The 21,992-nt window shown below is 46.2% G+C and overlaps 1 pseudogene across 1 annotated transcript in view; it reads left to right on the forward strand.

Annotated features, from left to right (window-relative positions):
• The window catches only part of LOC310785729 (antigen peptide transporter 2-like), a 65,916-nt pseudogene that overhangs the window by 5,465 nt on the left and 38,459 nt on the right, over window positions 1-21,992 (forward strand). Inside the window, exons 2-7 of the transcript in view lie at window positions 3,255-3,369; window positions 3,888-4,018; window positions 5,293-5,498; window positions 5,792-5,989; window positions 8,934-9,062; window positions 9,755-9,775. The product of the transcript in view is annotated as an antigen peptide transporter 2-like (transcript). The remainder of the gene's footprint in view (window positions 1-3,254; window positions 3,370-3,887; window positions 4,019-5,292; window positions 5,499-5,791; window positions 5,990-8,933; window positions 9,063-9,754; window positions 9,776-21,992) is intronic.

Below are 21,992 nucleotides of genomic sequence, written 5' to 3' on the forward strand. Positions count from 1 at the left end.
AGGACCTTCCGTAACGCCCCCACGGCTGCCTGAAACGAGCCCCCATGTGTCAAGATGTCATCTAAGTACACAACGCATTCGGTTTGGGGAATGTCTCCCAGCAGTTTCTCCATTAATCTCTCGAACGTTGCTGGTGCATTGCACAGACCGAAACTGAGTACTCGAAACTGCCACAGCCCCCTCTCGGTGCGGAAGGCGGTCTTTGGCTTGGCATCGTCGCAGAGGGGCACCTGCCAGTACCCGCTGCGGAGGTCTAGGGATGAGAACCAGGATGACTCCCCCACCGCATCTAACAGCTCCTCGATGATGGGCAGCGGGTACGCGTCTTTTTTAGTCACTTTGTTCAGCCCCCTGTAGTCTACGCAGAATCGCATCTTTGAGCTATTTTTCTTCTTCACCAACACTACCCCCGACGCCCACGGGCTCTCTGACGGCTCAATGATCCCCGCCCGCAGCATGTTCTCTACAGCTTCGTTCGCTATGTCCCTCCGCACTGCTGGGACTCGACGGGGATGCGACCTGATGGGCCGTGCCCCCTCAGTGTCTATTTGATGTTGCACCAGGTGGGTACAGCCTAGCTCATCATCGGACATCGCGAAAATGTCTTTATAATCTTCTAGTACTCGCCACAGTTCTTCGCTCTGTCAGGGTTCTAAACCCTCACTCTGGCGTTGGTGCAATCCTCTCAGCATCTCTAACCTCTCTGTCTCCCCCTCCGCCTGTAGCGGTGGCTGAGGGTAAGTGTTCGGAGGTGGGCCAGGGGCGTGGTTTTGGGGAGGGGTTTGGTGCGGGGCAGGGGTCTGGGTTGGGGGAGGGGTTTGGTGCGGGGCAGGGGTCTGGGTTGGGGGAGGGGCTTGGTTTGCTGGGTGGGGCTCGTGCTCAACTGTGACGGGGTATACAGTGATGTTATTGACGTTAGGTCGCTCCCCTAGAGCGGTGGGAGGGTGACCCATCTGGACTACTGGCCCCCCTGCAAACGTCAGTGTGCTCTTCCCTAGGTCTACTGTGCATTGGTTTAGCGTCAAGTAGTCCTCTCCCAAGATACAGGGCCCCGCCATCTCTACCACCCATACGGGAAAGTTCACTGTCTGTCCCCCCACTGTTATCATCACGGACCCCCTTCCCCTCATCGGCATCAACTCACCGGATACTATCCTCAGCAGCTGTGCCGCTGGCCGCTCCAGAAGCATTCCCTCGGGCATCATGTTGACGTTCACCAGCGTTGCCGTACACCCCGTGTCCACCAGGGCGACACAGTATCTCCCCTGTAGGTAGACTGGAACATGGCAGCCGTTCATCGTGCGCGGCCCATTCTGCATGCTGACAGCTCCGGCGATGTCGTCTACTTCGGGGGGAGGCGGAGCCCCACCTCCCCGTTGATGTCGGTGGGCTCCCTCCCGCGACGACGTGGCTACGGGGAATGTGACATCGGAGTCCTGTCTCGCCCCATCTAGACGGGCCCCGTGCCATTTCCCTGGTTCCACGTTCTCCGGCGGCACTCTGCTTCCCGATGTCAGGGGCGTCCACAGCCCCAGCAGATCATGCTCCCTCTGCCCCAGCCACCGTTCCGCGGGGTGGGCTGCCGAGCGGGGGCGGGCTGCAGAGTCGCGCTTCGGAGCAGTTGTTCTTTTAGCTGCTGCACCGACTCGGACAGTTCTTTCACCATGTTGCCTTGCTCCGCCAACGCCATCTTCCACGCTGGCTCTTCTTGTAATGGGCTCTCCGCCACCATTCTCACTACGGGGGCGGCTCTCCCCATGTCGCCGCTCACGGCCCAGCCCTCCACTGTCTCTCTTTCTAGCGCCAACTCCAGCGCCTCCTCCAGTGTCTTTGGCCGTTTCAGCATTACCTGATCGCTTAGACTTCGCGGCACGATTGCCTGGATAAAGTAATTTCTGGCTAACTCGCCCAGCGACTCTGGCGGCAGCCGGCTGTATACGCGCCGGCTGAGGATCTCAATGTCTGTTGCCAGTGCCCGCAGCGACTCCCCCGGTCGTCTACGCCTGTTACACAGCTCCGCAACCATGATGCCTTCTTCTTTGCATTGGCCGAACCGCCTCCGCAGGGCCGCCATCACCACATCTAAGTCTTTTGGGTCGGCCATCGCCGCCACGCACGTTATAGCTTCGCCTTCGAGGGACATCACCAGATGGCTGGCTCTCTCTTCCCTTGACCAGCCATTCATGTCCGCTGCCACGTTAACCATTGTGCAATATGGCTCCCACTCGCCTTTACCGTTGTATTTCGGCGGAGTCACTTCCTTCTTGCTTCGGCGGGCGCCGTCCCGCGCCGCCTCGATCCGCGCCACTTCCCCGTCACTGGCCCGCAGGCTAGCCTCGCTGGGCCGCGGAATAGCCTCCATGGCTACGGCGACAATGTCGTCTGGCTCGGCCTTCACTCCCACTAGCACTCGGCTTCCTACTGTCTGCTCCGCTTGGATCTCTGCAGTAGCGGCTGTGTCTGCACTGTCTTCCTCCTCTTCGGACGCCTGGCTGTCTGCCCCAGCTCCTTCTCTTCCCGCCTCTCGTTTGATTCTTCTCCGCTCTTTCCTCAGGAACTTGTTCACCATCTCGCCGATTACGGAGGCAATATTCACCGCTTCACTTCTGACGCCAATGTAGCGTTCCTGGTATTTATGGAATCAGAGGCTTCTTGCTGGTACAGGGTTCTTTATTCACAGTTAGTCATATTACAACTCTTGGCGGTTGCTACGCCCATAGCTAGCTAGCTGCTTCTCCTTAGGCGGTATCCGGAGACTATAGCCACACGCATGCTCTGTCTGACCGGAAGTCTCCCACAAGCATAGTGTTCCCCCCCAGTAACACTCCCACACATCAGTTCCTATCTGCAATCGAGACACTTCTATTGCTCACCACATTATGTGTAACTCTGGTTCGCTACAATATTAAAAGCGAGCTCATGATCAAAACACATTACATGGCATTGAAAGTAACCAAAGAGGCATTAGTCAAAGGCAAAACACCAGCAATAATGTTTAAAAAGTGGGAAAAGTACAGGTAGTAAATTTAACACGGATAGTGGGAATAGAACCAGCAACCCTGCAGTGTTGGCCCTCTGCTTGATGAGTGATGATGGTGATTTGTGTGTATGCCTTGAGCTTGAATCTCCTTTTCTGTGTGTGTGTGTGTGTGTGTGTGTGTGTGTGTGTGTGTGTGTGTGTATGTGTGTGTGTGTGTGTGTGTGTGTGTGTGTGTGTGTGTGTGTGTGTGTGTGTGTGTGTGTGTCATGCTCAGGTGAGATGTTCATTCCATTCTACACTGGGAGACTCATTGACATACTGGGTGGTCACTACCAGGCCAGTGAATTCCTCTCAGCAGTCTTCTTCATGGGCCTGTACTCACTAGGAAGGTACAACAATGTATTCCACTCATCAGCAGTAATAATGGTGTAATATCTGTGTAATATTATGTGTAATATCTGTGTAATATTATGTGTCATATCTGTGTTTGTGTATACAATGCTCTTCAATATTGGGTTAGTCAACTGTCCATAAATTATATATATTTTTCCCACTGAAAATATGGTTATCTCAAAAGTTATTTATGTGTTGGTGTGGATGCATGTGTGTAGCCTATGTGCATGTTTGCATTTTTGTACTTATACATTTGCATGCATATTTTTATTTGCATATTTTTTAGTTCATTTGTGTGTCTCTAAAGCACATTTTCGTTTTCTATTTGAATGTGTGTGTGTGTGTGTGTGTGTGTGTGTGTGTGTGTGTGTGTGTGTGTGTGTGTGTGTGTGTGTGTGTGTGTGTGTGTGTGTGTGTGTGTGTGCATGTGCGTGCGCCTGGGTGTGTGTGTGTGTGTGTCTGTGTGTGTGTGTGTGTGTGTGTGTGTGTGTGTGTGTGTGTGTGTGTGGTACAGCTCTGTGGGTGCAGGCTGCAGAGGGGGGCTCTTCATGTGTGTGATCAGCAGCTTCACATGCAGAATGAAAGTCAAGCTGTTTGGGGCGCTGACCAAACAGGAAATTTGATTCTTTGAGGCCATAAAAACAGGTAAAAGTTGTTACACAACAATTATATAAATTATAGCTGCTGCGATGAATCAGCAATGAATCGTGGCCGGGCAAGTCTCAAGGCTTTGAGCTATTATGACATCAAAATTGCTCGAGTGACATCAGTGATGGCATCACAATTGCTTGAGTGACTGATGACATCACAAATACAACCTAATTGCCCTAGGTAATTAAGGCAATTAGGCTATACATGGGGGCAGAATTCAACGTTTTGATGCACTGTGGGCTCAATTTTTGACCAATCGAAAATCTGTTTGAGACTTTTGTGTAGGACAGTCTATCGATGCAGATGCTGAAGTTTGGTGTCGTTTGAAGAAAAAATGTGGGAGGAGTAGCGTTTAATTAGTTTTACAGTTTTTGCAGTGTGGTCTTTATAGACTTCATAATTGGCCATAGGTTGCATTGTAAAAAAGTTTCTCCTCATTTGGGCCCACATTTCGGTGAAAGTTGCAAAGCTGTAGCACATATGCCTGATTTTTTATGAATTTTCAAAGTTTGAAACTTTAGACGGTCGCTGTAGTGCCGCTGTTAGGACTATTGGCGCCAAATTTGCGTCAAAGACGTTTGGCATGGGATTGGACCTTTGTGCAAAGTTTGGTTAGTTTTCATGCATGGGAAGTTGAACTTCCCGGGAGAAGAATAATAATACAGGCAATTACAATAAGTGGCCCTGCCCCTTCGCTGGCCCGGCCACTAATACAGTTGTCACTCCAGACACTGCTGATAGAGAGCACATGGTAGTTATGAGCCAGTTTTACTATAATTTAATTATCAGACCAAAACAGAACAGAACAGAATAGCTTAAGCCCAGCCCAGCACCATAATGTGCATCAGCCCCTTTCAGACATCATCATCTCCCCTCCACAGTCCCTTCATATGACATCATCATCTCCCCTCCACAGTCCCTTCATATGACATCATCATCTCCCCTCCACAGTCCCTTGCCCAACGGTAGACTTTCTTGCTGCTAAAACTCCCAAGCATGTCGAAATCGGAGAATCGCAGGTATTTACAAGTGTCACAGAAACATTTCAAAGCCACCTAGCAAAGCAGAAGGGTTCATTGCTTTTCGGCAGCAGGGTTTGAAAGCTCGATCCATATAACCGTTCTTCACATAGTCTGTAAGTGGCATCACATCCAGGCTGGTGAGGTTCCATCAGCCTGATGAGCAGAGAAGTGGCACAGAGCAGGACAGCACAGGATCAGACAGAAGAAGTCACTTTCTATTTAGCATAATGTCTGCTTTTCCTGTAGGTGAAATCACATCCCGGCTGTCCAAAGACACAACGCTGATGGGAAGAACAGTGCCTCTGAACCTCAACGTGCTGGTGAGGACCTTCATCAAGACCGTGGGCATGATCTCTCTAATGATGAGTCTCTCCTGGAAGCTCACCTTCCTCCTGCTGATGGAGACGCCCATCGCTGGTCTGATACAGAACATCTACGACAGACACTACCAGGTATCAGCTTCATAACATCTACATGTAACATCTACAATGTACATTGCTAGAGGGAAAATAGGCATTTTAACTGATCCACAAATCCTGAGCGTTTTAAATTTGAGTGAGCTTTGTCAATGCACATGGCATATGCACCGAAACAGAAGATGAAAAAGTTCTGGGCTTCTGTAGGTCCAGTAGTTTTAATTAGAAGTACAATCAGCAAATAGATCAAAATCTTCTCTGAAAATGAGTTTGATTGGTTAAATTGGCCTTGCAATGAAGTTATGAAAAAAAAAACAGTTTTCCCCCAGAGGCTGTCCCAGGAAGTGCAGGACTCGATTGCCCGGGCAAACGATGCAGCGAATGAGGTGGTGTCTGGTATTCGGTTGGTGCGCAGCTTCAACACAGAACGAGGGGAGGCCCGTCGCTATGACGACCGGTTGATGAACACGCACAAGCTGAAGAGCAGCCGGGACACTGTCAGGGCTGTTTACCTGCTCGCACGGAGGGTGACATGTCTGAAAAGACTATTCTTTGTATATTGGTGTCATGGTGTGTCTTCTTTGAGGAGTAGGTGGTGTTGATCCTGTCATTGTAGATGACCCCATTTACAGGGTATCCGGGGTCTTGAAAAGTAATAAAAGTTGATAAATCAATTTAGGGAAAATTAAGGCCCTTAAAGGAGAATTTCGTTTTGTTTTAACCTGGAGCCCTCTCCTCACATTAATTATTATCTGACGACTCACCCAGTGTTCTCCGCAGTGTTTTTGTGCCTCCTACCCGTTGTTTGGAGATCAATAGTGTCCATGCCAGTCCTAGAATTGAGCTCCATCGGAGCCACAGGCAGCGTGCTGTTCCTCCATTTAAATAGACAGTTTTATTCCCGTTTTCGACCCATATCGTCATTATATATATATAAAGAAACATCAGACTGCCAATCTCCCCCGGGCTATTTCCAGCGGTATTTACAAGGACCTCATTTCCTCATTTCGTGTCAGTGTCACCAACTCTCGTCAAGTCAGTCCACAGCATAGACTGTATGGTCCACAGGGCAGCCGGCAGGAAAGTCTCGCGGGACTTGACGAGAGTTGGTGCAATGAAATTTCCGAAATGAGGAAATGGGATCCTTGTAAATACCGCTGGAAATAGCCTGGGGGAGATTGGCAGTCTGATGTTTCTTTATATATATATAATGACGATATGGGTCGAACACGGGAAGAAAACTGTCTATTTACATGGAGGAAGAGCACGCTGCCATGTGGCCCCCGACAGAGCGCATTCAAGGACTGGCTTGGAGTACTATTTCGATCACAACAACGCCTACGATGGTCCAAATCGCTGCGGAGAACACTGGGTGAGTCGTCAGATAATAATTAATGTGAGGAGAGGTCTCCAGGTTAAAAAAAAACGAAATTCTCCTTTAAAAAGTATTAAAATGTCTTAACACCTTAAGTGCCATAGCCGAAATAATTCGTCTTACATAATCCAACGCTTAAGTGCCAGAGCCGAGTTTACTCGTCTTACATAAACATTTTTTTTTTTTTGACGGTGGGACATCAATCAACAACTTTTACATCTTCGAGATCACTATTGGAGCAAGATAATGTGTATAATCTATTTTACCGACCCACTAAGTGTTGACAGTGCTCCCCCAGACGACCGAAATCAAAGAAAAAACTGCCGCGGGACCAAGCCGTTCAAGGAAATGCCGTGGCGATTTTACAGTAACAGACTTGTCTTGCCTGAGAGCGGCCGCGCACCGGCAGCAGCACACAGAGAGCGGAGAGCGATTTGCAAAATAGATCATAGGTGAAACACACTTTGAAACACCTCAGAAAGGCCAGAATCAACATCTGCCCATCGCCCACGCATTCCCCGGCCCATCTTGACTCGCACAAGGAGCGTCTGCACGCAGGCAAGCAGGCAGGCAGGCACACAGGCAGGCAGCAGCAAAAGCGCTTCTGACACGCCCGCTGTACAGCGGAGGGAGGAGGGAGGAGGGAGGAGGGAGGAGGGAGTTTGAATGAGAGGGGTGTTTCCTGTTGTTATGGAGGAAATTACTGTTCAAAACTATTGTTTAGAATGTCTGACGGTCTTACTGATGCCAAAAATGAATGGTTAAAGTGACTGTTTCACAAAAAGCCATTTATCTCTGAATAAATTTCCAGACGCTGAAACCATGCTGTACTCAACGGCTAATATCTACATAACTACTAACTCTGCAAACTAACTCTTTTAGACAGAGAAAGCACACATTCTATTAGTTATTTTTAGATGATTGGTGTTCATGAATTCTTAACAGAAAAGAATCCTCGGCTGTCTCTAAAATGAGCCAGAATCGTCAAAAACACCCCTGGCACAACTTACCTACAGGAATGAAAACATGGCTGGCATTCAATGTGTTAAAGGTCCCAATTCGTGCAGCTGCTCTTAAAAACGTGTGTCTCTGGTCCATAAAACATGATTCTGGATTAATTTGTCGAAAATATAGCAACCCCGTTTGTTGTGACGGAGTTCTCACTTCCTCATCTCGTCGCTTCCCAAGAACGGTCTGTTTCTATAATATATTCAGAACTAACAGTTCCCATTGGCCGCTGAGGGAGAGCCCGCCCCAGGCTCCCAGCGGCCAATCAGATTAGTGTCTGTGGACCAGCACGCTAGGTTGCAAGTTATCGTTAACTTAACGGTTACTACGCTAAAGAGGACATCTCAAAATGCCTAGACTTACCGAATGCACCTCTGCAGTTGCTGAATCACGTACAGTTGGCGTCGCTCCAGCTAGAAGTGTTAATTTTGTGGCTATAGACAAAATGGTGCAGGTAGCTTGTGTGAGAGAGACCCGCGCAGTATGCGTGAGGAAGCTCGTGACGTCCCAAATCCCCCTCTGGGCAAACGAAGCGTTTGGGGGTGTGGCTTGGAGGAGACTGCAGGGGGAAGCTGGATAAGGACAAATCCAACTGTGGCAGTTCTGAGCTTGTGACAACTCATTACAGGGAGGGCTGACAGCAGTATATATGCATTTACAAGTAAAAACAGCTTTTGCACGGAATGGGACCTTTAATTGTTATTTGACAGGTATTATTACATTTTGTAGCTATTGTGTTGATGGTGTTAAATGAGTATAATGATATCGTACCATATCGATCACAGACCCCTGAATTGAATCGATATCGTATCGTGGCAGACGTGGCAGAATCTATATAATATTGTATTGTGATGAAACTTGTGATTTACACCTCTATCGCTGATGTAACGAAAGTGGTGTTGAGGTCTTGAAAAAGTCTTAAAAAAAAATCTTGAAAGTTATTGAATTTAACTTCAGGATTCCTGCATATACCCTGAATTATAAATATGATTTTGTGTGTGTGTGTGTGTGTGTGTGTGTGTTTGTGTGTGTGTGTGTGTGTGTGTGTGTGTGTGTGTGTGTGTGTGTGTGTGTGTGTGTGTGTGTAGCTGACAGGGCTGGTCATGCAGGTGGCCATGCTGTACTATGGCAGGCTGTTCATCAGGAGGGGTCAGATGACCACTGGCAACCTGGTTTCCTTCATCATCTACCAGGGAGACTTAGGACGCAACATCAGGGTATCAGCAATGAGATACATTATAATTACACACAACACTCTCTGCTTTGGTGACCAGCAGTTAGGCTGGAGGGTATTTGTAGAAATTGCAAAACACTCAGATAATCAGCGACCCACCTCATAGTTGACATCGTAACCGGCCAATCAGGAACGCCGCGAGGCAAAAGACAAAACAGTAATGGCTGCCTCCATGGCTGTCCGCCTCGACCAGTAACGTCAACGTTCGCCAAGTTTAAATAGCCATAAAGTGCAGTTATTACAGAAATAGACTCAACAACAATTAAGCGAGTACAGGAGTATCGCCGCCACAGCGGGGTTTCTCTGCAGAAAATATGTTTTTGCCGTTCTCCTGAGTAGATTTGGATTTGACTGGATCCAATGCTGATTGGCTGAAGGAGTTGTCTGTCAAGGCAAGTATACCCGCTCAACTCCCGCCCACTGCTAAACACTGGGTGAAAGCTGGTGGCCAGATGGTCTGGTAGAACAAAATTAAATGTGAGTTCACGTGACCGGCTGGTTTACCAGGCTAGTAGACAACAGCAGCTCACTAACACAGTACTTTGGTTGGTGGAGTAAACCTGGTTCCTACCCTTGGTGGAGTGCTGTAGGTGTAGGATCTGAACAGTTTCCTTCTGAAATCTCTGTATTCACAAGCCTGTGGGAAATGAAATGGACCTATTTCCATCCTTCCAGACTCTGATCTCCATCTTTGGGGTCTGTTTTGGGAAAAGTTGGATTCCAGTCCGGCCCCTGTCCCCAAGGACAGCACCTGGCCTCCGATCAGAAGGTGATTTAAAGGTTGTTAATACTTTTCCCACGTGTCCAATTGATTTCAACTTATGACAAAACCAGAATGACAAAATGATTTTCTGATAATTAAATGTTCTTTTATATAGAAATAATTGCAGTATACAGAGCAGAATCAAGTAAACAATAAACAATATGCATACCAACAAACAGAAATTTCTGGGTCCAGTTTCAAACTTCTTTCTCCCGTGGGCCACAACCAGAACCAGTTGTAGAGAGCAGAGATCAAAAGATGGAAAAAGCACACTGTGTTCTCCTCTCAGTCTGGTTTTAACCACTTCCCTGCTGGGAGGATCTTGGTAGGCGTGCCTTCCTTAGCCGTCCCCCTCTCCCTGGTAGGCGTGTTTTTCTTCCTCTGGGACCCTCATATGTCATGGCATTTTAGCAGAAGTACCCATGCACTAATAGTCATCTAATAACTTTCCTTGATAATAAAACAACTGTCAATACATTTACTAATATTTACCAGCTTTGATACATTTAAATTCCATACACAGCGTTATACATAGCAAAAAGCTTACAACATTGCAATAAAGATCCAATTGTCACAGAATCGGTGAGCAGACGGAAATCTCTCAACCATAGAGGTTAAGTAAAAACGCTGTCATGAGCTAATCTCACCCCATTTAGGCCCGTCTAGGTAAAACCCAATTTGGATCAGAAATCCACGGATGCAATCCAAATGGTTTCTTAATTTTTACAAGCAAGCAGTCAAGCATAGCAGTTTATTAAATAGCTGGATTTAAAATTAAAGTGAAAAGAAAAATAACTAAGAAATCCTTTCAACTGACCTGAAAAAGAAGTTTTTAATCATACATGTATTTGGTTAATTCATAATCACAATTTTAATGTGTTCATTCCCCGAGACCAAAGCCTTGGCCCAATGAGATTCAAATCCTGGGACCCTTCTTCTCACACCAAAGCCTTAAAATAAGTCCTCTCCTTCTCTGTGGGCATCGAGTTTATAATCCCAACTTTATTTCATAAAATATCAAATCCACTCAGTCAATCTGTAAGATATATAGTCACAATATGCATCAATGCAATACAATATAAAAAGTAATTAGTAAAAATTAGTACTATTCTATAAGTAAACTGAATAGTATTCTAATACAAGTTAAATGATAAATACTTGTAATTAAGTGAATACTATAAACATAATATCAAAAAGCAACAAGAAGATTGAATAATAAGCAACAACCTTCAAACATGAGAGAAAACCATCATTCATTTAGATTGTTAAATGCATAATGTTGATTTCCTTTCCACATAGCTTCTGCCTGCTGCAGGCAACTCGTCCTTGTGGAATGTCCCCCACTTTTGTTAATGTTCTCGTAGCCATTTGTCTTAGAAAGTCACCATAAACCTGTAATCTTTTCCAGACTTGTCCCCAAATTGACTGAGCAGAGACCATATATCCATTAAAGGTTAACAGACCATCCTTAGATAACAGTTTAAAAGGAGTCTTACTGATAACCAGAACCAAACCATCTGTTGAACCCATTATCTGACATCCTGGCGGAACATTAACCTCTCCATGGCCTTTCCTTGCAGAGAGGAAGTCCTCCCCTCACTGTGACCTCCAAGGAAGAAACATTATATTTCTCAATTTGAAATGATGTTTTCTATCAATTCCCTCTTTCACACCTATTCAATAGGTGTGAACCTTACTCCATTATTTCGTCCCAATGCGGGACCGGACGGTCCAATTCCATATCCTCCAGATTCAACAGTGGCATATGGAGAGGAACCGCTTCATCTCTGCCCTCGATTGCCGCAGCTATGCATCTCAGGATCAGCGCCCTAATACATGGAACACAACAACATCCACACAAAACCAGAACAGCCACTGCAGCACTGAGAGACATGAACATTACATATATTAAATTTTTGTATTTACCAAACCATTTTCCCATGAAGTCGCTTAGTGGATTGGAAACACCTGAATGTTCCTTCATCTCATTTGACAGTGCTCTTAGTCCGGCCAGGGCCCTGGATACTGATCCATCCGGAGCGGTATTGTTTGGAATGAACGTGCAACATAATCCTCCTGGGAACATAGAACAAACGCCTCCCTTTTCCGCCAATAACATATCCACTGCCATTCGTGTTTGATATGTCATTAGTGAGTTTGCATGTAGCTCCTCTGCGATTCCTTCCACTGCATCCCTCGTCAAATTGGCCAGTCTCTGGACGTTGTAATGTACAAAGTTTATTCGATCAACATTTTTATTAATCGTGCACCACCAACAGATTGATGATTCGAATCCTGAAGCAATTTGATCTACTATTTTATACTCAGAAGGGACACCCCGCGGAATTCCGATCGCGTCAATATATACTGGTCCTTCTTTAAGATCCCAGTCATATGACGATACTTTTCTCTTGCGACGGGACATTGCCATCAAGGGGGTGTACCTCTGTACTGCGTCATCAATTTCATCAATGCTCATGGGGGTCACGGTTATAGGAGCGATTAATGACACAATCGTGCACGTGCCTCCCCATTCACGGGGCATAGTACTGTATAGGACTCGGCCACCACAGTACCACCATAAATCAGATCTGGCTATGGGAAATTCACTGTATGTGGTACTATTTGTGAAATCAAAATTCCTGCTGCACCATTCTTTATCCAGATAGCCCATATGGACTTTCCCCATCCTTGTGATACAAGTGTGATTAGCTGGGATAGGAGTAAAAACAGGTGGGATGGCGTTCTTGTCTGTCATTGGAAAATATTCCTCTAGTCCTAAACATGTTTTTGCTGGGTGAGAGGTGAGGTGTAAATCCAGCACGCATCGCAGAGTCATCGGGCCAGCTCCCCCCCCGTTGGTTGCTGTGGTAAGCACAGAGGGCACAGTTAATAGAGCCGGCCGAGCTGCTGAGCAAATGACACAATCAGTCCTATTGTTCAGCAGCTTTGCTTGTGCATCCATCCTATTCATCCATTCGTTATTGTTATAAAAACCTGTCTCTATTCTGACAACATCCGCTAATTTGAATGGCTTGCTGGCCCTATAAATGTGGCTCACTATGTTTCCGGGAGACGTGTTCTCTGGTGACTGCTCTTTTCGAGGGGAAATCACCTGAATAGTAATTTTCCCTTTTGGATCATTGGCGGGGCTTTGACTGGTACCAAACATGCGTCGATACTCGTATGCGGCTAGGAGATATACACCTGAGTCTGAGGTTTTCGCCCCATGGAGAGTAACATATACTGGGTTACTTTTCCCGTCCTCATAATCGGTCCCTTGTATTAATGTTATCCTATTTTTAAGTGAGTGATCCTTGTTATAGCCCCAATCGTTACCGGTGTTAGCTACAGTGTATCCATAGACATTGTTAGCACCGCCACACGTCTCCCCTACGCATAGGTATTTGACAAATCTCCTATATCTACTCTGATCGCCCTGGCATATAGCTACGTCACAAAAATCAATGGTTATAGTGCTTGTTGACCCCTCCTCAAATTCCAAAACCAGAGAGGGATGAGAGCCTCTTAATGATTTCCTCTTCCTCCCTGGTGTTAGAGGAGCCATGCCCCTCTCAGCAGGGGATATTGTCAGTCTGGGGGTATAAATCAGATTCTGGAAGGGGGGTTTTGTCAGGTCAGTCAAGTCATTGGGGTGAGTGTTTCCTATTGTTGTCATTACGTCATCTGTGATAATCAGGTCTCTGCGTTCCATGTTTTGAAAAGCCACTATAAGTGAGAGATACACCGTACACACCACCAGGAAACTGATTACCACTTTTGTCGGTTCACAGACCCACTCCAGAAACAGCAGCCGCTGCCTCTGGACTCCCAGATAGGGTCTCATCATCTTGCCCCTGTGATGACTCTAGAATGTTATCTCTAGTGTCTGCTAAACTCCTTTCTGGGGCGTCAGCTCTTGTGCACTGGTTAACGTGATACCACGTATCCTTTTTGTCCAACAGCCTCACAGCATGTGAGGTTGCTTGTGATACCTGAAATGGTCCTTTCCAGCGAGGTGCTGGCCAGTGCCTCTTGATTACTTTGACATACACCCAGTCTCCCTCCGTCACGTGGGGTGTGTCTTGTGGCTTAGATTCTCTGGTTCTTTTCTCCGTTGCCTGAAATGAAATGGAGGCTACCAATGCAGTTAGCGATTGGTAGTACTCTTGGTGATCAATGGATCCTAGATCCAACATACTGACACTTTTGTCTATGTTAGCCGGACTGGGGAACGCTCTTCCTGTGAGGAGCTCGTGTGGGGAATAGCCTGTACTGGGATTGCGCGATTCTCTCAGTGATTTGAGAGCAATCGGTAGAGCTTGAATCCATGTCAGCTTGCTATCAGCTTGTATCTTGGCCATTTTATCTTTCAAGATCCGGTTCGTGACTTCTACCGCACCTTGGCTTTGAGGGTGGTAAACAGCGCCGAACTTGTGGATGATGCCCAATGCTTTCTCTACTGTCTGTAAATCCTCATTCTTAAAATGAGAACCATTATCTGATCTCACCACCTGGGGGAATCCGTGGGTCGGAATATGATGGTTAATCAGATACTTGCACACTGTTTTAGAGTCTTCTCTTTTAGCAGGAATGGCATTTACCCATTTGGTGAAAGTGTCCACTATTACTAGCAGATACCTGTATCCCTGGACCCTCTGTTGTGAACCCATATCCGTATAGTCAATGACTATTTCTTGAAATGGCGCTGTGGGGACTGGAAAGGACCCAATGTGCGGCTTAATTGTTGGTCTAGGGTTATGTTCTTTACAAATTTTGCACGTCGCCAGAAACTCTGTCACCATGTTGGTTATATCAGGATGCCACCATTGTGTCAGTTTTTCCAATGTTCGTGCCTTCCCTACGTGTTCCATCCCATGCGCTTCCTTTATCAGCATATGGGCTAAACCTGCCGGCAAAACCAACCTCCCATCGTGAGCTCTCCACAGTGTTCCATTTTTAGTGGCTCCCTTGTTCAACCACCTGTTCTTTTCATACGCCCCTGCCTTTTCCTGTAGGTTTATCAAATCATTCTCTGAGCATGATTGATGTGGGGGAGGGGTGTCGTTTGATGCCTGCAAGATCCCTTGCATTGCGTCAACATATCCTGCCTGACTCTTTGCTGCTTTGTCAGCTGCTTCATTTCCCCTGGCTACACTGGAATCTCTCGGGTCATGACCTTTGCATTTAACTATTGCTACTCTGCAGGGTTTCATGAGTGCAAACGCTAACTCTACTACCACCTGCTGGTGTTTCACAGGGGTGCCTGAAGCTGTCTTGAACCCATTTCTAAACCATTTTGCTAAATCATAGTGACAGGCCCCGTGGGCGTAACTCGAGTCCGTGTATATGGTCACTTCCTCTCCCTCTGCCTGGTCTAATGCTTCCTTCACAGCCACCAGCTCTGCCCTCTGTGCCGAGGGATGGGTTCGAATGCGTCCTCCTTTCACTAGTTTATACTGACCCGGTTTGTCCTCCTCCTCAGTCACGACTGCGTATCCTGCTTTTAGGCCCTCTATGGGGTCTCTGTAACAACATCCATCAGTGTACAGTACTCTTCCCTCTTTTAGAGGCTCATTCTCCAGATCTTTCCTAATTTTTACTTCCTGTGCCACCCTCTCAACACAAGAGTGCATCGGCATCCCTTTCATGCTGTCAGCCATATTTATTCCATCGTGTACAAACGTTAGGTTGTCTTGATGCAGGATTTTTTCTATGCGTGTTTGTCTGAGCCCAGACATGGTAAACGCGCTTGACGTCACATAAGCCACCACCCCATGTGTTGTTAAAACTACTAGAGGGTGATGTTGCACTATGTGTGCTGTTTTGCTTATGGCTTTCGCCACTCCAGCAGCATACCTGGTGCATGCTGGTTCTGTTTTTTCTATAGCGTCTAATTGAGAGCTGTAATACATCAAAATCTGTCTTCCCTGATTAGTTTTTTGGAACAGAACCGCACTTGTCACTCCACTGTGTTCTGACACATCCAGATAGAATGTCGTTCCGTAGTCTGGAACAGCAAGGGCCGTTATGCACGACATTTCCTGTTTCAGACTAATGAACTGTTGCTCAGCTTCTGTGGTCCAATTTAACCTGTTTTTCAGATTTCTGATGCCCTGTTCAGCAACTAGGGCTCTCAACAAAGCAGCTTTCTCTGCGTAGGACTCTACATAATTCCTGCTATACCCAGTGAGACCTAGAAAGGATAGCATTTCTTTGACTGTTTCGGGTTTTGCGTGGTCCTTGATGGATCTGAGTTGGCCGGGCGATACGGCTGAAGCATTCTGTGATACTTCTCGTCCTAGGAAAGTAACGGTGCTGCGACAACACTGCACCTTCTTCCTACTCACTTTGAATCCGTGTTCTCCCAGATGCACTAGGACGTTTTGAGTGAATTCCAGACAGGATTCCACTGTTGGCGAGGCAATTAATATATCATCTACATATTGTATTAATATCGTACCTGTGGGGACCACTAAAGGCCTCATTATTTCCCTCAGGGTGTGATTGAATATGCCCGGAGAGAGAACAAACCCCTGAGGCAGTCTAGTGTACCTCCATTTCTCTCCTTTGAATGTGAAAGAGAAGATGTCTCGGAGCTCATTAGCCAGAGGAAGACAGAAAAACGCGTTTGCGAGATCTATCACCGAGAAACATCTATGTGCTGGAGTTAGTTTTGATAACGCCGCATATGGATTTGGTACAGGGAGCGCAACAGTGCTGGTTATTTCATTTATTTTTCGGAGATCATGTACCATCCTATATTTGCCTGTGTTAGGTTTTGGCACTGGGAGTATCGGTGTGTTCCAAACTGAGGCAGATTTCTCCAGGACTCCTGATTCAATCAGTCCTTCTATGGTGTCAGAAATACCATCTTCACTCTCTTTTTTGAGCGGATATTGTTTCTGATATATGGGCCTGTGCTCCGACAATTTGAATTCTACTGGTGGAGTTTTACACTTCCCCACATCTGTCGGTCCCCGTGCCCATACTTTATCAGGAATAGAGGCCATCATCCGATCTGCGTCGGGATGATCAGTTTTTTCTCGCCCATGTTCTCTAGTCATAGTCTGATGCTGCAATTTCATTGTATCTGACATTGAAATTTCCAGCATGTATGCATCTTCCGAGGGGGAGTACATGACATTTGGGGTCTCCAAACACCGTTGCCAATCATGGGTTTTCAGCCAGAGCCTTTTTACCATGGGCCCTAACGCTCGAGCCTCATACCCTGGGTTTAACAGGATCGACATATGAGGCTGGGCTGTGTCAGGATGTTCATACCATTCTAATTGATTTTCTGTCAGAGTGACCATGGCTGCAACTCCTTCTTTTCCTATTAGAATTCCTGGGGACTTGATTTCCCACGTGGTGCCTTCTATTTTATTTTGGAAACCCTCTTTGTATATTTCAGAGATTTCTGAGTCTCTGTCATAGAACAGAGTAACATGGTGGGGATCTTTCACAGGCACATATGGATCATTGGAGACCTGGTATATCCATGTCTTCCATTTTTGGAAGGTGGACAACATGCCAACTGCTTCAGGGCTGCTCTCTGGCTGTATCAGTCCCCAGTAAATGTCCACTTCATATGGGGAAACCGTGTTATTATCCGACAGTATCATTTGGCGATTGTATCCCATGTTTGTAGCACATTGAATCGTATGTCCATCTTTGAATTGGACAGTCAGCCCGTCTCCCGAGCACAACACAGTAGCTCCCATTTTGACCAAGATGTCTCGGCCCATCAAGTTGACCGGGCATTTGGGTGCATGGATGAATTGGTGACTGAATCTTTGTCTACCTACTTTAACTGGTAGAGGAACGGTCAGTGTCATTTTTTCGGCGTGTCCCGAGAATCCTATTACCGAAGCTGCATTTTGTGAGAGAGCACTTTGATCTATTTCCTCATTTAGAGTAGAGTATCGGGCACCGGTGTCCACCATAAACATCAGCCTTTCCCCCTGCACGTCCATTGGAATTAGGGGGTCTGTCATGCTCCTCTCACTGATTCTCGGGGTGTGTCAATATTGTCCCTCCCACATTTGTGGGGCAGGTCCACTGTCAGGAACAAAGTTCTGGTGCCTTTGGCCAGATGCCGGGGGTGCGCCTTGATATTGAACCGGGCCCGCTGGGAAGCTCTGCCCCTGTCGTGGAGCAGGTTGCTGACCTTGAGCCGGGCCCTCTTGGAAATCCTGCCCCTGATAGGGACCCTGTTGCTGATATGTCGGATATCCATTTTGTCCTTGATAACCCCCTCGTGGCTTCAGGGGCATCGTGCAATCCCTTCGCCAATGACCCTCCCGTCCACAGTTAAAGCATGTGGTCCCCACTAAACTACCACCTTGCCTGTTAGGACCTCCACCCCGATACCCCCCTCTATTGACATTTGGGTTTCCCCCCCCCCTATTTCCTGGGTAGTATTGCCTTTGTGGCGGCCCATAATAATATGACCCCTGCTGAGCCATCATGGGTTCAGGTGTTTGGTCTTTGTCCCCATTTTCTGTCACTTTTTTCTTCCCCTTTGCTTTCACCTCTGTGGCTTTTAATTCCTCATTTTTTATTTGCATCCTAAGCAGTTTGGTCTGAAGTTCCTTTATGTCACTCTGATCTTTTAATGCTGTCTTTTTTGCCTCTTTTAAGAAATGTAACAAATGATCTTCCCAGATGCCAAAAGACTGTTTATGGAGAGCGGGCACTCCCTCCATTTTGTCTCTAATTGGGGTGGGCAGGCTGGATAACACCTGTCCTCTAAACATTGTGGCATTGTGCCCGTCATGTGTCAAGTTTATTCCTGTTTGAGTCTCCCAGTTTTCTTTAATTCTAGCCATATAATCTTCTGGTGACTCGTCGGTTTTACATTCGAACATCACTACCGCGGACATTGTGGTGGTCGGGTATTTTTCACGGAGCGCCTTTCCCCAAGCTTGTCTGCTGGGGCCGAATGCCATCCCATCTAGGATAAGCGTGGTCTGCGCGATGTTCTCTATTTGCTGGAGGTCCCCTGCCCCGGCACATTGCATAATGAGGGCGCGCATGTCCGCCATAGCTAAAGGCGAGGCTGCAGTCTTTTTCTCTAGCTCCCTCAGCCAAGGGGCAGCACCCTGGCGGAGGCTGGGCAGAGCATCTACTAACAGGCTGAGATCTCTAATAGCCCATGGTGTATAAATCAAAGCTCCCGTTGGGTTTTGTGCGTTCACCATAAGAGGTGTCTGAAGTGAAGGTTTACTTTCTGTTTGCTGCCCATGAGCTACTAATCCCCCCGCCCTATTTGTCCTCAGCTTCATAGGGTGTCTGACGTGTGGGGCTCTAAATCTGGATGCTGTCCTTCTCTTGTCTCTCTTATTTCCACTGTTTCTTCTATCTCCCCTTTTTCTTCTGTCTCCTCCTCCCCCGCTGAGTAATCATTCAAGTCTTTACTACCCTGTCTCCCTATGTCTCCTATCTCATCCTCACTGCTGCATTCAGATTCCTCTGCTTTCCTAGCCCCCACCCGCATTCTTCTGTTTTTCTCCCTCCCTCCATTCTCTATCAAAGCCCTTCTCTTCTCATCAGATCTTCTCCTCCCTTCTTTTTCCTCTGCTGGGGAAATATATTCCTGCTGTATTGAAACTTCACTCCTGCCCTCTTTCCTGGTTGAATTGACCTGTGGTTTATATGAACCAATAAGAGATGAAAATAGGGGACTTTGACCGCTTCTTGGATTGCTGTTTACACTTCCTTCGTCAAAATTCAACTGACGCTCGAACGCTCCTTGCTCTTTCATCTGCGCTGTCAGTGCTTCAATCTTTTCCTCCACCGCTTGTTGTTTGCGGTCCAATTGTTTCATCTGCCTTTTTCTGTCGTCTTCTAATATTAGTGAGGCTAAAACCTCTCTCTCTCTCATGGTCTCTTCTCTTTCTGTCTCTCCCTCTTCTTCTATTTCCATTTTTCCTTTAACGTCTAATGATCCTGAGAACGAGACCACGGGCGCCTGGATCCCTTCCTCGTATGGTGGGGGAAAAGTTTCAGACAGAACTGGATACATTCCTCTGCTCTGCTTATGATCTCCAGTAAATTTCTCTCTTACTTTGGCCACCAAATCTGCGTCTGTTTCAGGGGATGGTTCTCCAAACATAGAAGTGACAGGCCTCTGCTCCTCTGGACTTTTGACAGCGTTATGTGCCATAAGCACTTTCAAATATAGAGCATGAGTGTCGGTTTGTGTCGCTGCCTTTTTAGCTAGACCTCTCTTTGTGAACAAGCCTGCGCTTGCTGCTTTTGTGATAGATTCTAACTTCATATCACCTTTTTCCTTACAAATCCTTCTCAGGATCTGATCGATCCCTCTGCCTCTGTCATAATCTCCCGGGAAATCCCCTCGTTTTTGGTGTAAGGTTTTAAGCTCGTCTAATTGGGACAATAATTTCTTTCTCTGATTTAGTGAAGTAGACATAAGTATATATTTAACTATTGAGGTCCATTGTTCTCCGAATGTTGAGTTTTTCTTCCCCATTTTATTACTTGGTATACTTTTCGGTACTGCTTCCTGATAAGAAATGTACTGCCAGAGAGGAAATGATTTCGTACTGAACACAATTTTCGATACTGCTGTCTTCAAAGATGGAGTGGTCCTATTTCAGCCAGTGATACTGAGATAATTTTGCAGAACCTTCTACTACAGTGATAACCTGTAGCGCTGCAAAACCGGGTGTTTCTCACTTATCTCAGCACACCGTTACTCCTTTTGAGACAGTACTCGATATAATACTATCCACCCCTTTATTTCCACACAAATCTGCAGAGCACCGTGTCCTAACGGTTGAATTTTGCTTCTGCAAATGACCCAGCCCCACTGTTCCCAAAAACCTTTTATTTTTAATTGCTTATAATTCGCCAATTCTGTATATATATATATTTTTGCTATGATTTTGGAAAATTACTGTTATTCCTCACATGCACTTAAGCTATATGATCTTGAGAAAGTTACTGTTAATCCCTCACATATGCTCGCTAAACTTTTGTTCTTGAGAAAGTTACTGTTATTCCCTCACATAAGCTCACGGCCTTTGGGCAGATGTTTTTTACGCGTACACCTAGCCCACCGGTCTTGGGGATTCTACCCTTCACAGGATCCAAACACGTGTCTGAAACGCTCTGTTACATCTAAATTTGGTGTATTTATAAATTTATAACAGCATTTGATGGAGTCCAATTTAAACAACAGTTTTTAGAGATAGCCAATTTGCAGAATTCTGTTAAAAAGGTCTCTGCTCACCTGTTTTTTGCCCGGGCCTGTTGTTTAACTGTTCTCCGAATGCTGATGTCTGGTCAGAACGTTGTCACTCTGTCATGCCGTCACCATCGCGAAGGGGTCACCATTTGTTTTGGGAAAAGTTGGATTCCAGTCCGGCCCCTGTCCCCAAGGACAGCACCTGGCCTCCGATCAGAAGGTGATTTAAAGGTTGTTAATACTTTTCCCACGTGTCCAATTGATTTCAACTTATGACAAAACCAGAATGACAAAATGATTTTCTGATAATTAAATGTTCTTTTATATAGAAATAATTGCAGTATACAGAGCAGAATCAAGTAAACAATAAACAATATGCATACCAACAAACAGAAATTTCTGGGTCCAGTTTCAAACTTCTTTCTCCCGTGGGCCACAACCAGAACCAGTTGTAGAGAGCAGAGATCAAAAGATGGAAAAAGCACACTGTGTTCTCCTCTCAGTCTGGTTTTAACCACTTCCCTGCTGGGAGGATCTTGGTAGGCGTGCCTTCCTTAGCCGTCCCCCTCTCCCTGGTAGGCGTGTTTTTCTTCCTCTGGGACCCTCATATGTCATGGCATTTTAGCAGAAGTACCCATGCACTAATAGTCATCTAATAACTTTCCTTGATAATAAAACAACTGTCAATACATTTACTAATATTTACCAGCTTTGATACATTTAAATTCCATACACAGCGTTATACATAGCAAAAAGCTTACAACATTGCAATAAAGATCCAATTGTCACAGAATCGGTGAGCAGACGGAAATCTCTCAACCATAGAGGTTAAGTAAAAACGCTGTCATGAGCTAATCTCACCCCATTTAGGCCCGTCTAGGTAAAACCCAATTTGGATCAGAAATCCACGGATGCAATCCAAATGGTTTCTTAATTTT

Source organism: Poromitra crassiceps (assembly GCF_964638095.1).
Source record: "Poromitra crassiceps genome assembly, chromosome: 11".
Classification (NCBI taxonomy): domain Eukaryota; kingdom Metazoa; phylum Chordata; class Actinopteri; order Beryciformes; family Melamphaidae; genus Poromitra; species Poromitra crassiceps.